Source organism: Cygnus olor, chromosome 2 (assembly GCF_009769625.2).
Source record: "Cygnus olor isolate bCygOlo1 chromosome 2, bCygOlo1.pri.v2, whole genome shotgun sequence".
Taxonomy (NCBI): Eukaryota; Metazoa; Chordata; class Aves; order Anseriformes; family Anatidae; genus Cygnus; species Cygnus olor.
The window spans coordinates 60,310,266-60,324,688 of NC_049170.1; the positions used below are offsets into that span (position 1 = coordinate 60,310,266).

The 14,423-nt window shown below is 34.3% G+C and overlaps 1 protein-coding gene across 8 annotated transcripts in view; it reads right to left on the minus strand.

Moving 5' to 3' along the window:
• The window catches only part of SUGCT (succinyl-CoA:glutarate-CoA transferase), a 326,659-nt gene that overhangs the window by 51,173 nt on the left and 261,063 nt on the right, over positions 1 to 14,423 (minus strand). The gene's annotated exons all lie outside the window — the stretch shown is intronic.

The following is a 14,423-nucleotide window of genomic DNA, read 5'->3' on the forward strand; positions in this document are numbered from 1 at the left end:
TGCAATATATATTAAAGGCATACAAGCAGCTTACATTCTCTAGTTTTCTGTTACTCAGCTGATTTTGAGCTCTTAATTGATCATGCTATGCAATGCTGTCCTAATAGCTCTTACAAACATTAAGGAAAGACATCAAAAGTTTGCTGTTATTTCTGTTCTTTAGGGAGTGTATGCCATAACTCAATCCTGTGTTTCTCTGTGTGGGATGATTATTCACCACAATTTCCAGTTTCTTGCTATTAACCTGAACCAGGAAAAAATAAATAAATAAATAAATAAAAAAGGTATGAAACCAAAACTCTCAAATAACAGAGAAAAAGAAATTCATAATAGCAAATTCACTATTCAACTATTCAATGGAAATCTACATCCAAAGTCAATGAGTACTCTTTTTAGTTTCCTCACCTATTGCTCTGACATCCTTCTAACACTGTTAGCTTAGTCACATAATCAGAAATATTAATATTCTCTGTAACTGAAGTATCCTGTACAGATAAGCCTCCCAGTAACCAATTGTTTTTATATCCAATGTAACAACAAATCTGATATAAAATAAGAGTGCCTTGCCAAAGATAATGGCTATAGAAATGAAGGACAGGAAAAGACTCTTAAGTGATCACCTAATCTATCTACCTTTTCACCTTCCATTGTGAATAACATCAGCAACCTTGACTACTAATCATATGTATTGGTCTAATTATTCTTGAAAATTTCCAGTAAACAAGATGACAATTTTCTTAATATAGCCTGTACCAGATTCTCCTATTAGCATTAGAATTTTTTCTCCTAATACAGAATCTAAATATCTTTGCTTTGTATTAAACATCTTCATTCCTGTCTTGTCCCCAACTGGATACAGAAAACCAATCAGTAGCATCTTTATAACATTCTTTAACATACTGGAAGATTGTAGTCACATCCTCCCTCTGTCTGCTCTTTCCTAGACTAAACAAAACTAATCCTTTTAACCATTCTTTCCAGGTCAGATTTTGTGAACTTTTTATTTGGGTAGAATAGCATCCTTAAGAAATTCCCATTCTTGAACAGGTGGAGTCAAAAGGTCAGGTCAGCTTTCTCTTAGCTTGTGGGTTACATATACTTAGATGACATTTAGAAAGATATTTCTGATAAAAGATGTTGCTAGAAGAAAGTCTGTTCACTGGTCTAATTGTTTGGCACTGTACCAAATCATTAGTTCTATTTCTCTTTCAGAAGGTTAACACCAATTTTGGTAGACATTCAAGCAAGACATTCAGATATTTTTTTTTTTTTTTTCCAAATGACAGAACTGGAAAATGTAATTGCTTGTTTTAATTCATATTTAGAATCTTTCCAGTTACACCCTTAATCAGTGTTGAAAGTTTAGCCTTCTTCCTCCATAACTTACTTGTATAGGTTTTCTTTATGCATTTTTTTGAATTATTTATGATCTGAGTGCAAGAAAACTAACTCAATTGAACTTGAAATCAATAGGACATTCAGGTGCACACCCACTTTAGACTGCAAACTAAAGGCTGGGCCTAAAAATGACATCATTTGGTTAAAGAAAAACACATTCTCTAGCAACTAACTCAGGGTTCAACAAAATTCATGCCTTTCTGTTCCAGGTCCCTACAATCAAATTCTGATTTTGCAGACTTATAATAATTTAAAAAGATTTCTTTTTATTAGTTTCAAATTCCATCTCCTTTTTTTTTACAGAATGAACTAAGAAAAGACTTCTTTATCTTTGAGGATCACCAGTGACTTCTATTCCCTTTTAAAAAGAACTAAAGATGCATTCTAAATCTTCCTTTCCATTTTCATGATAAGTATGGTGTTGATTTTCCCTTTCAGATACATTTGATCTAAAACACTGAAATTCTGTAACTCTTGTTACTCTTCTGTTTATTTTCTACAGTTATTACTGATACAGATCAATATATTCAGATCTATCTTCTTTGTTGAAGGACTCAATGCTTATAACTTAACCTCCATGCAATGAGTCTGGCCAAAGACTGATTTTTTCCCACATCATTATACCATTTCAAAGAATTGTGTATTTCCCATTTCGTGTGTTCCACTATTAGAATTCTCAAAAAGAAAGAAGAAAAAAATAAAAATAGAACACTTTAGTGACTCCTCCTCATGTTCTCATGTGCATTCTGAAAAATTCATAGAAACATACAAGACTAGAATGCAGCGTTCACATCCTTTACCATCAAAGACAAGGGAAGTCTGAGAACAAATTAAGAGACAGAACTTGAAGGTCTTCTCCAGTGTCTTGTACCCCTCCTATGGTTATGGTCCTTCTTATGTGGTAGAGTCCTCTATACATTTCATATTCATACACCTTAGCTCAGCATAAGGAATTGATTAATTAAGATGATCATACAAAAGATGATAGCCATAAGTAGAATCTTTTTTTTTTTTTTTTTTTACTTTTTTTTTTTTCTATATGGCTTACTTTCCACTTACTTTCCAGGCTAGAAATATTCTATTACTATATTACCTGTTACCATTTGAGGCTGTGTGAATCAAATTAATGTTTGGGTGGCATTTAGTCTAAAATCACAGAATCTCTGATCGGTGATTCTGTGATTTTAGACTGACTATAATGGGACCATTGTAAGGGAATCAGAAGCATGGTCTATCCTTCACTAATAACCTTTTCATGCCTTTTCATTTTATTCTAAATACAGTCATCTAGTAAATTAAAACAGGAACCTCTCTTGTCTGTCTGCTGGTTAATGAAAAGAAAACCTGATGTCACCATTTTTTAATCTTAGCCTAATGACAACACTAGTAGTGTTCCACTGTTATCTGTGACACGTCCATGTAGAACTAATTTTTTCTGTTAATACATATTTATGTCTTTCAGCCTACCACTTAGAACTGCAAAGGCAAAGTCTCTCATATTTGCGTGAAATAAAAATATACATAACATAAAATAATAAAAAAATACTCAGCGTCCTATTGATGTGAATCGAATATAGTGTTGCTTTGAATTGTGCCATCCTGGTATGTTAGTATGATTCCTACATTAACTTTTGCTAAATAATCTTTTTTCTTTTGTCTTTTTTTTTTTCCCAGAAATTGTGTTTTCTTGCAGACTGAATTTGTAAAATGATATACCTATTATATATATACACGACGCAGAATATATGTAAATTTCTATCATTAGTTGCTGCAATTCTATTTTGGAACTATTTACTGTATATGCAGACAGTATCATATTTGCTCATGTTATAACAGAAAAATATTGTTCAGTGATGGATAATAGTAACAGAAGTCATGTTTTAATTTTGTTTAGCTGGCACACATTATTGCATGACTTTATTCAAACTACAGCAAATAGAACAATTCATATGATTGTCTCCTAACCTCAGAGAATAAAATAATTTAATTTAAAATTATTTCAATATTCTTTTCCTAATATTATACACAAGGAAGTCCACATAGAATCTTTTAAGCACAGATCTTAATATTTTACTTGTGTAAAGTAAACCAAGGGTAATTTAATATATTTCATTGTGTATATTCTCAGTTATTTCATCATTTCCTCTAAGCTTGTCATGAGAACAAGTATAGAGAATACTTATATCAGCTGTTATGAAGCTCAGATTAATTCAGATATAATAACTTCAATGATTAATTTTGCTCTTTTCCCTAATGCTGTTATTAACTGTAAGTTCAGAAGTGGTAAAACATTTTATAACAGAGAAATTCCCTTAGCCATCCGTTTTCACAAGGAGGATTAAATATTAACTCTACTTATTTCTGTATTCACACCTTCTTCAAAACCAATCATTCAACTGACACTGCTTTTCTGCATTAATATTTATATTACCATTGGACATGTTCAGTTCAATATTTTTATTTTGATTGCGACATTTGAGTCTCTTGATTCTCATTCTAGTTAACTGACAGGTAAGGCAGAAAATATGAATAAAAGAAACTTTGAAAATATATAATTATGATATAAAAATAAAATATATTTGAAAAATAAATTTTAATCTTCATGCAAGACTTGTAAGGTTGAAAATCTAGATTCAAATAGGGGCTTTATCTTTGACCACTTGAGAGTTAAAACTCATTCTCTACATGTTCACATATCACAAAAAGTAGTACAGGATTCTTTTTCAACTTTCACAGATCCTTCAAGGCAAAAAAGTGAAACCCTCATTTTTCTAGGACTGCTTTCTTCTTTAAAATAGTAAGACATACAGACACTAACACAGTTGTTTTCTTTGGGACTTATTTGTGAGTATTGATTTATCTAAAGGACAGCTAGGCAAATTATCACCATGCAGGATATGTCTTCAGGAGAATTTAAAGAAATCTGGTACTTCTTGGACACTCCACAACTTACGGATGTTGCATCACCAACAGCTTGATGATTGCTCCCTTAACTGCTAAACAAGCTAACTGTACATGCAAAAAGGGTTGGGTGGCTTTTATTTCAGCAGAAAGATTCTATTAGTGAAGTAACAAAAGCTGTGAAACAAATTAATAATGAATGTATTATTAACAAGCATTCATGTTCCTCTCACCCCTCAAAAACAAATGGCTCTGTTACATGTAAAAGAAGTAAAATATTTTATTGTATTATTGATGTAGCAGCAAAAGGGCAGGTAGGAGAGAAACAGAAAGTTTGTCTTTTCTCACATGGATAATGGGGTGTTTGGCCATCTACTAAATATTTGGCAAATTCTGCAATTATCGCAAGGTTCACGTCATATCATATGAGTTCATTTCAGCTGTAATGTAACTGATTATGCATGTAACCAATCACCTATGACAATGTAGTTCCTTTCTGAACTACCAGCAAGGTTTCAAACCCATTCTAGTTACTACCCAAGAAACAATTAACTTCCATATTCCAAATGGAAGGTGATCCTGAAATCAGAAACATGTCAAATATGTTTCCAGTCAAAAAAAAAAAAAAAAAGTTTAAAAGTTCTAGTTAATGTAGGGCCATGCGTTCTGCATACACATTTGCACAGATACTACTTTTTCACAGTTTTCAGTTTCATCTAGAGTTCAGTGGAAAGGATTTCTAGGGACACAAAGGAAATGATGTAAACTTTTTTTTATATATGTATTTTTGAAGCCACAAGATAGCTGGCTGTTGGTAAATGTAATTACAACTCATGCCTCCAAACCACACAAAAATAATAAGACTGTTTTTCCTGTACATGCTGAACATAGTGCCACAGCCATAATCACTCCCTGAAGAAGTAAGAGCACATGTTGTGAACAGAATCTTATATTGGAATTGTATCCTGCACCTTAAAAACACCTCTTTCCAAATAATAAAGATTTTAACTCATTTGAAATTTGAAAAGGGGATTAAATATGTCTGTATCTCATGTCTAGTTTAGCTTGGTGGTGTATTTGAATGATGTTAAGAAGCAGAATGTTTTGCACATCACCATATCATGTTCTCCCAACCCCCTTTTTTTCAATGCAATAGTTCCAGTATTTTCAAGACCTGTTGCAACTGAAAATTATATTTCTAATAATTTTATTCTTCTGTTTTGAAACATAGCTTCTACCTTCTAATACATAGTTTACATGTTGTATTGTATTAGCAAAACACATCTCTCTTCACCTGCATCTACCTCACATGTTTGAAGCATCTCACCATTTTACAATGGAACAGTACCTAGTTAAACAAAATTAAGGTTATTAATAATTTTTTGAATGAGCGAGATCTGCTTGTTTGTTTGTTTCTGGTTTCTTTTTAATTTCTCTCTTTACTCCTGATCCTCTTATTCTGACACATTAAATTCTGTTAATATATCATAGTCTGTTATGTCACTAGCACCATATCTGTGATACTAAATGAATACAACAGAAAACTACACTTCACTGGAATGCCCTTCCTATCCATATTTGCTTTCTGCTAGGCCACTGTCTTATTGATTGCTTGCTCTGGCGAATTTTTTCCTTTTTTAATGGGTATGAGGTGATGTTTTTGACAGAGTCTTTCTTATGCCACAGCTTCACACCTTTTAAGCACATGCCGTGGGGAAGAGTCCATTTTATTGACATCCCTCGGGATTGGTTTCTAATTCCTGAAGCATACATCTTTGGTTCAAAGAAATCCTGACCCACATAACCACATATTCAAATACTTCTCTAATCCCTTGATTGCTGTGTCTCTTTCTTGGTCTATTACAGAATACTACAACTGGATTCTGTATCAGTTCTCAGGATTTAATTTCCTTACTTCTTATTTAGTTTCTTTTGTTTGTTTGTTTGTTTTCCTAGATTGTTTTTACATTCTCCAGTTTAATGGTGTTTCTATAAACTTATTTCTAGCTATTGGAACTTCAATATTGAACTGCAGTTTTACAACGACCATGACTTTAACAAGAAAAAAAAAAAAGCAACTTGCTAAGATACAGTCCTGAATTTCTTACCTGCCTTCCTGTGTGTCACTTGAGTCAAGAATTGCCACTCAGTTTGCATGCTCTAGAACTAAATGTTCCAAAATGGCTATCATTCACAGTGATGAGAAATTACTTCCCTTATGCTTTATCCCACTGTGACATTTGACCAGCTGAAGGTAGTTGAAGCCACCCATTATTACTACCTCATTAGGCTTAGCTGATTCTTTGATCTCCTTCAACATTTTGGACTCAATATCCGTTTCCTGATCAGAAGGCTCAACCGTATACTGCTCCCCCAGCTCTATGACCTAATCTGTCCTTCCTGTTCAGTTTATAGCCAGGTATTACACTCTCCTATTGATTTTTGTCATTCCAACATTCTTCTGTAATGGCTACTATGTCAAGATCCTCTTTCTTTGCCAAGAATTTCATGTCACCTATTTTTTTCCTTTACACATCTCACGTTGGTATACAGATATGTATAGGTTTTGCATGCATTTGGGAAGCAGGGAGTTGGCCACATAATTTTTTATTTAACTCTTAGGTTTGACACTATATTAGCTTTCCAGAATTTCTCAGTTGTCCCTCCTTCACTTTTATTGTACATTTCATTCTTGTTCCTTGCACTTTTTGTGTGACTGACATCATTAACAGATGTCTTTAAACAGTCTGAGCCCTCATTTGTCAGCTTTTCCTCAACTCCTGTATGACAAACTACACTCATTAATTTCCTACACCAGTAATCTATTTTTACTGCAGTTCAAGCCAACCTGTTTCACAGAGGTTCTTCCTCTTCTGTGTAAGCATTTCTCTTGTGTGTAACCATTTTCCTATGGAAATCCTACTTCTCATCCTTCAGCTGCAATACTGAAAATCTTCTTAAACTGTGGAACCTACACCTAGGAACCTACCTAGCCTAAAAGCATTTCAGAAATGAGCAAAAAACTGATAAGACTTTTTACCAAGTTTCCAGGCAATATTTCAGTAGTTTCTTTTTCTGGCACTGAATACGTCCACTACAGTGAACTCCTCTCAGACATCTTACGAAAGTCTGTTCATCAAGTTCTGGCCTCACCATCTTCATATCTGAGACTCTACTCTGCAAATTGTTTTAGTTGCCAATCTGAGCCAGACAATTAACGTTCTTAGCAATTAGTTTCCCAGATCATCTTTCAAATTCAGTAACTGAAGTAATATATGACTGATACTTAGATGACATATTAACGTTTTACTTCCATTGAAACTTATTGCTGCAAAATAAAAATGAAAAAAAAAAATAAAATCTTTGCTGCTAAATCAGCCATAATCTAATGCAAAAAAAGAAAGACATTAAACAATCCAAAAAATATTAAACAATGAAAACCATTTGTGACAGAGCAGAAACAGCTTTGCCTTTTACTAATCTTCAAACACATACTCATTCTTGAGAAAAAGTATTAAATTCAATTTATACCTTACAGTCTAGGTAAATGTAAGACAGCTGCTAAATACGTCTATATAAATCTCAAATGTTTTCATCAGACATATTGGAAAATAATGAGAGTAAAAGAAGGTACTTTTACTGACCTATTCCAGCAAAGAATAAGGTTTTTAACTATTCTGGAGAAGCGAGTATTTCAGGGGGGGTTTGTTAGCATATGAGATAATTAATGTTTATAATGAATAGCTGGGAGACTAATAGAACAAGGTTTTGTAACTTAGGACAAAATATACAAAAATGCAAGAATACAGGTCTGTAAGTAACTGCATAAATTTTCTGTTTTACAAGTTTACAGACACAATCCTGATTTCATGGGGTTTCCTGGGTGCTCAAAAATCTGTACCCTTCACAGGTACAGCTCCCTGACAACCTCTTGCGCCATCAGTCTGGAAGTGTGGCAGAGGAGAAAATCTGCCCTTCTTGGCTAAAAAGAAAAAAAAAAGTACATATACTCTTCAGATATTTTTTTATTTTCCCCTGAGAAATGAAATATGATTGTAAAACCACACTTTTGGTGGGTTTGAATGTGTAAATCCTAAGTTCACAGAAAAGCTTAAGCAAAGATGGTTGGCTGTACTGCTATTTGGATATGAGACCTGGCTCATCCTGAGAGCAAGATGTGCTGTGGTTGCATTCAAAGCACTGGCTCTGAGATCAAAGAGCCTGTCTCCAGCTGCGGCATATTTTTAATGTATAACACTGATAACTCCAGACTGATCACCTGGAAAGTGCTACAAAAACAGATTGATTTTATTTCTGCCATAGACTGAATACTGTTTGTGCTTCTTTCAGTCAGAATTACCAGTAAGTCAATGCTGACAGTAGTGTTACAAATCACTATTTTTCCAATTTTTTTCTGACATTAGGTTATTTCAAATATTATACTCAACTTGTAAATATTATGTTTACAGTTTCTCTGCTCAAAAAGCATGTAAAAACCTAATTACAGATTGTTTAAATGCAAGTGAATGAAAAAAAATGAAGAAAAGTATCTTGAATTGTTCATGAATATATTATATTTTTATATATGTATTATTATATTTTGGTATCAAGAATGTCATGCAAAAAGCTTTCATTTTATTTCATTATGATTCAGCTTTCATATTAAACAACAACAGATGTTTTCCTTTGTGAAAACTGACTTGTAAATGCAAATGACTGTAAGTGTATTCCTAAAGTAGTAATAAGCAATGACTGCCGGGCCTTCAAGCCCTACATATGAAGTGGGAGACTGGTGAGGAAGAAATACTAAGAGCCTTTCCACTGCCCTTGTTTGCATATTATTCCCATAAATATTTTGTATGTTCATTACATTTGGGGACCATATCCAGACTTGCCTACGGAGCTGGCAATTAAGAGAAAATTCTGATGGTTTCTGTGGGGCTTTGTAGAAGTGAAGTTTTACAGAAGTACCTTTTTGCTATGTGGTATAGGAATAAGTCACATACAGTTGCAACTTTGGATTAAAAATGTACTGAGGTGTTTCTCCAACATATAGGAGAACTTTTTTTTAACAATAGTGAATAGAAAGAACACTTCTCATAGTTCTGTTACAGAAATCATATCTGTTTTCTCAGATACATACGCGTAGTATGGCAAGCATACATTTATAGAAAGAAAAAAAATCTCAGCAGTCAGGAAGCCTCAAATATTCACAAACTTACTGCTGGGCTAAGAGTAAGCAAAGGAACCATTAACAACAGTGCTGTACCATCATGCTAATATATCACTTGGTTTCTGACGGTCCTTAGGGACCTCACCTGTTTCTCCCAGTACAAAGTACATAATCAGTATAGGTTTTCCAATCTTGCACTCCACACTGAGTTCCCAAGAGCCTCCTTTTAAGTACTCCAACCATCTTTCACCTGTCATGTAAGTGTTGCAGTTTATTTATACATCATTCATTGTTTTGTTAGAGCTGGTCTGTCAGCTCAGAGTACTTAACCCTTCCCAGGACCACAAAACTTGCTCATCCACAGAGGAATGCCACTTAACATTGGCACCTGCTCAGTGTTGTGACGTACATCCAGATGGGAGCATCTCCCTGCAGACACTGCAGCATGCTGCAGTCAGATATGCGTTACACTTCTCCTCATAAGCAGTTTATTCCTGCATATCCTTGCACTGACCTTTGTAGCCCTTCAGAAAGTGAATAGTGATCATGGTTCAAACTATAGCATAGCATATAGGTGTTTTGTATTTTCTCAGTGCTTTATGTCCTCGGCAGTCAGAGAAACATTCATCAACAGGAACTCTGGTGCATAGAGATCTTTTGTGATTTACACGCTGCCCTGTTAACATTGGTCTTCATAACAAAAGCCTTGAAGATGGAGAACTCCTTAACCATGCATACACCAAGGAATTGGCATTCAAGAATGCTACTTGCAGGACACATAGAAAAGCATACCTAAGCGGAAAATAGCTTCCCATATTTATCAATCTCTTCTACTCCTTTCTAGGAATGCAGTACTTATGTATTTTTGTCTATGTTTCCATTATTAACATTTAATTTCATGAATTTTATTATGTGACCATAAAATTTCTCTACAATTTGCAGTAGGGCAAAAATATTTGAAGGCTAGCCAGGTATTTCAGAGCCATGAATGTACAAATGAAAGAGGTGATTTCTTTCAGAAACAGAACAGAAAGGAATGAAAAGGAGAAGGGGAAAGGGAAGAAACAGCAAAAAAAAAAAAAAGAAAAACAGAAAAGAAAAAAAAGAGAAAAGAGTTTTGAAAACACTACATTTCACAGTTGTTTGGTCAATAATGTGCATCAGATGATCTGTGAAAATTTAAATTTTTTAAAAAATTTAAAAAGTGATTAGTATTTGGATGCTATTGATGTAACTGTGGGGAAGGAAAAAAAAAAAAAAGGTTTTTAAAGAAAACACTTTTTATGAATGTGTAGTGCTTCCAGACTTCCCTTGCTTTGAAGTTAATGATCCTACACCATTAACCTTAACAATGAAAATACTGGTCCTAAGTTTACAAAATATAACAGAAATATCAGTTGTGAGTGCTAATGTACAGAGTAACCAAATAGCCTACAGTAACGTCACTAGCTATTACACTATACATTTTATTTATGTTCCCTTACCAAAACACAGTTCAGATGGAAAATACACATCAGCTAATTAATAGAAATTTTAGGAAAGCACTGTTCATTTCCTTAAGTCACAGAAACGTTAGAAAATCAGAAAGTTCTAGATATACCAGTTCTAGATATATTTTGCTAGGTTAAAGGTTGGACCAGATGATCTTAGAAGTCTTTTCCAACATAAATGATTCTATGATTCTATACCCCTAACAACACGGAGAACCTGATAAAGCATGAAATGCTGTTTCTGCTCTGATCTTCCACATTATGTTCCCACCTGTGGTCAGACCTGTCATGTAAGAAGTAGCCTGAACTTTGTTTTGCCCTGTAAGATTCCCAGCAAGGACACCTCAGAACAAAGGTACTAGGGATAAGCCTCAATAAACTTAAGGATCAGCAACTCCATGTGGAATTACCATGAAACTGGTAAGTTTTCCTGAAAACTCATCTGCAGCAAACAGGCTGAATATAAGCCATATCAGTCCCTTGTGACATGCTTTCTTCATCTCTGTTCCCAGCACAATCATTAGAAATCCGGAGAGTTCAGTGTCTATACAGAGACAAACTTTCACATGCCCTCCAGAAAAACAGCATCATACCTTTTACAGATCAGCTGATTGGAAAAAAGAACTGATGAAACAAGTTGTTCAAGAAGCTATAAGGGACGAGGAAATAAATATATATATATTAAAGAAAAAAAAAAAAAAGGACTGATTTTCCCACTTGAAGTCTTACACCAGCTGGTATGAATAAAGGTATGAAGTAGTTCACCTGGATAAATTCACAGGTTCAAATGTTCTGATTTATTTGTGAAGTTACACTCATCTTTAACCCCACACTTTTGTGATGAGGACTTTCTTCTACCTCAACAGCAGTACCTGTTGTGTATTATTACATAAGTCAATATTGTAATTTGATATCATTAAAAGCATAATTGATGACAATCTCTCATGGCAGAGAAGTCTTTTTTTTTTCTTTCATTTAAATATAAGCATATGTCCAATGTAATTGGAACTGTGATTTGTACTTGTCTACATACTGAAGCATTTCAGAACCTTCATAACACCATCAATTAGCAACATTCACTGTATCTGTATTCACTGTTCCTTTGAAGCAGGTTGCACAGCAATTAACTTTTGCCAGAAGAAATCTCTCATGTCAAGCCATAAGCATTACTCTAAATGTTCTGTTTGTATAAGACCTTTGACTTTTAAGTAGTACTATTTAAGCAATTAGAATTAAGGAGAATCAAACCATACAAAATGTACAGAGGTGACATATAATAAAATATACATTAAAAAAAAAAAGTCTGTTTTGCAGCTGTTTTATGAGGCTAGGTCCTACATGGGTTAAGATGAGACACAGCTCAAGTGCATCAAAATTGCATGTTTTCAGCCTTCTGATTAAAATGCCACTAGCTAATTATACAGTATATAAAAAAGAGCAAATGTATTTAATAATCTCCAGTCCTGCAAAAGGATTCTTCTTCTGGATCCACTTTTGGACCTATAAATCCGTTTGACTCCTTAGAATTTCCATACAGGCCAGAAGAAGTTGGACTTGGTGATCCTTGTGGGTCCATTTCAACTTGGGATATTCTATGATTCTATGATACTAAGAAGTTTGTGTACACCACCCCACCTGAATATCAGAGTAAGCATCTGCTATACCCTCTGGACAAAAAAAGGCAATTGAAGAATGTAGCTGTAAAATTGTATACAATTTACTAGTAATAACTCTTCCATGATAATAAATTATCGTGAAATAAGTTACGATAAGTTATCTTCCATGATAACTGTCATGGAAGAAACGACCATTTAAAACACCTAAATAGTAGCAACAGCAATTGGTTATGCAGAGCAACTAGTTAGGGTGATGCACTGGGCCATAAGAAAATGAAAATGAAATAGGAAAAATATAAACTTAGGAACATTTAAACTTCCTGCTATGAAGATCTACCTATGATTTTCAGATGGAGAGAAATTTTAAAACTAAATAAAAACATTAGAAATATACTATGTACAACAACCTCGGCTTTTCAGAAAACAAAGATTTTTCATGATGTGATCCACCTCTAACATCTAGGTTCTGTGATTAAGTTAAAGCCTGATATCAGGGTATTTCCAGTGAGGATCAGGTCATGTCAGAGACCTAATGGGAAATCTATTCCCACAAAACTTCTAGCCTAATTTCCACATGAACTGCATAAATTGGTTTCAGTTAGACAAGCTTTTTTATTATCAGAACTGAATCTGTGAACCTGGCATGTTTTCTCACTTATCTAATGCCACTGAAAAAAAAAAAAAAAAAGATTCCAACATTTTCCAACCTTTTGCTTCTATCTTATATCTGAAGAAATATTCTTTTGGAAGGACTAGAAAGTTCTGTCTTCACGTTGATGTTTTCCTTAGCCTTCTGAAGATACTGCAGCTGAGGATGTCAGTATTTGACCAAAAGCTGTTTTTTGAAAGATGATTGCTGTTCACCGGATTCAGCCCACCTTCCACCTTCCTCCAAGCACAGTAAAACAGAAATTATCAAAACACAGTTGCCACATAAAAATAATTTACAGTGGCTACTGACATGGACTGTACTCAAATATGTGACTTGGTGAGTTAGTGAAGAAAGTCTGAGGAAAGGATTTCTCATTGAAAAAGAACTCACATAGTGGGATCTTTTGCTCTGCTGTGCACGTCTGGAAATTAACCTTATGATCTGCACTCACCTCAACTAATATCAGACGCTTCACTAAGAAGCCTAAGGTGGTAACCAAATTTCCCTAGTTATAGGCAACAGAGAGAGACACACACACACAGAAAGTGATTATGACTATGAGGTTTGACTATGATTTTCATTACTATGATCATGATATTTCTCCACTAACCACAGAATAATCTCAGAACGAGTGTTTAACTATCTCAGAAATCTCACTTAAATACTTAGAGTTAACATAGATGTATTCAGGGCTGGGTATATCAGCCCCTCATCTGTAAATTATGGGAAATAATATTTCCACTTTTTTTTTTTTTTTAAGAATAAAAGGCACATGGGACACTGAATGATACAGAAGGGACATGGTGTCGGGGCAGTTTCAGATCAAAAGGCCTAAGTCATCTGCCTTCTGATTTACAGCAGCAGAGGTGAGACAAGCTGCCAGAATGAATTTGCACTATATAATAAAATCCTCAGTATTGCTGAATTTTACTGTCACTGCTCCCATATATCCACCGGCACAGATGTTCCTTATCAGTTCTTTCCTTTCTACTCAAAACAAAATATTCAAAGGCTTAGAGCCCATATGCAGTGGGCTGAAGACAGTAATGCATTCAGAAAACGTGACCTGAATGAGTGGTAAGTGAATAAGGTATAAAAGGACAGTTCAGATATATGTATAATCCAGTTTTCCCTTTCAGCACCAACAAACGCTCCGTCTTCAGTCAAGCCTCTGTGTGTACAAGCAGTTGACA